This window comes from Vulpes vulpes, chromosome 8 (genome assembly GCF_048418805.1).
Source record: "Vulpes vulpes isolate BD-2025 chromosome 8, VulVul3, whole genome shotgun sequence".
Classification (NCBI taxonomy): domain Eukaryota; kingdom Metazoa; phylum Chordata; class Mammalia; order Carnivora; family Canidae; genus Vulpes; species Vulpes vulpes.
In genome coordinates, this window is record NC_132787.1 from 87,259,482 (window position 1) to 87,261,474 (window position 1,993).

Here is a 1,993-nt window from a genome sequence, read left to right on the forward strand (position 1 = left end):
TTTTTTATTTTATTTATGTGAACTGCCTCTCTTTTTTTCATAGTCTAGCTAACCTGTGTTAATTTTGCTAATCTATTTAAAAACTAACTTAGTTTGGTTATCTTTTCTATTATTTTCTGTTTTCTATTTTTTTTTTCCTGCTCTGATCTTTATTTTCTTCCTTCTGCTAACTTTGGGCTTTGTTTGTTTTTGGTCTAGTTCTTTGAGGTGTAAAGTTAGGTTATTTTATATTATATCATCTTGATGAATTGACCCTTTCATCATTATATGATGACTTTCTTTATCTCCTGTTACCATTTTTGGCTTAATATCTATTTTGTTTGATAAAAGTATAGCTAGTTACCCCTACTCTCTTTTGATTTCCATTTGAATGGAATATCTTTTTCCATTCCCTCACTTTGAGCCTATGTACGTCCTTAAAGCTAAAGTGAGTCTCTTATAGACAACATATAACTTAATCTTTTTGTTTTTTAATCCATTCAGCCACTCTACCTTTTCAGTGGAGAATTTAATCCATTTACATTTAGAGTAATTATTGATTGGTAAGGATTTATCAACACTATTTTATTGTTTTCTCAGCTTTTTGTAGTTTTCTTATTCCTTTCTTTCTCTGTTGCTGCCTTCCTTAATTAGTTGATGATTTTTCATAATGGTATGCTTTGATTCCCTTCTCTTTACCTTTGATAAATACTATGTTTTCCTTTTGTAGTTACCAGGAGCTTACATAAAACATCTTATAGATGCAACAGTCTATTTTGTACTAATGACTTAACCTCAATCCCATTAAAAACAGTACATTTTTTATGTCACAATTTACCTCTTTTTATGCTGTGTATCCATTAACAAATTATTGTAGCTATAGATACTTTTAGTACTCTTGTCCTTTAACCTTTATACTATGCTAGAGTTAAGTGGTAAATATAGCACTGTATTAGAATATTAGGGTATTCTGAATTTGACCATATACCACCTTTATCAGTGTGTTGTATATTTTCCTAAGCTTTCATGTTACTGATTAGTGTTCTTTCATTTCAGCTTGAAGAACTCTTTTCAGCATTTCTTGTGGTTTAGTAGTGATGAATTCCATCCTTTTGTTGTTGTCATCATCATCATCGTCGTCATCATCATCATCATCTTGCTGTCTTGGCAAGTCTTTACCTCTCCTTCATTCCTAAGGATAATTTTGCTGGATAGTATTTTTTGGTTGGCAGGTTTCTTCCTCTCAGCACTTTGAATATATTAACCTACTCTTTCCTAATCTGTATGATTCCTACTGAGAAATCCACTTATGATAGCTTTATGGGGCTTCCCTTGAAAGTGGAAAGCATTTTTTATCCTCTTGCTACTTTAAGATTCTCTCTTCGTCTTTGATTTTTGCCAGTTTTATTATAAAGTGGCTTGGAAAGAAGGATCTCTTTATGTTGATTTCATTTGGTGATGACCTATGAGTTTCGTAAACCTGGATATCCAAATCTCACCCCAGATTTAGGAAGTTCTCACCCATCATTTCTTTATTTTATTTTATTTTTTTTATTGGAGTTCAATTTGCCAACATATAGCATAACACCCAGTGCTCATCCCATCAAGTGCCCCACTCAGTGCCCATCATTTCTTTAAATAAGCTTTCTGCTCCTTCCTCCCTCTCTTCTTTTTTTGGAACTCCAATAGCTTGCAAATTGGTTCATTTGAAGGTGTCCTACAGACCATCTAGGCTTACTTTACTCTTTTTCATTTGTTTTCCTTTGTTCCCCTTGGACTGGATAATTTCAAAGTCCCTGTCTTCTATCTCACAGATTCTTTTATATGCTTGATCCATTCTTCTGTTGATGCTTTCTATTGCACTTTTACATCATTCATTGTAATCTTTTGCTCCAGAATTTCTGTTTGATCCTCTTTTGTGATTTCCATTTTTTAATTAAAGTTTTCATTTTGTTTGTTTGTTGTTTTCCTGATATTGTTGAATTGCCTTTCTGTGTTTGATTGTAGATCATTG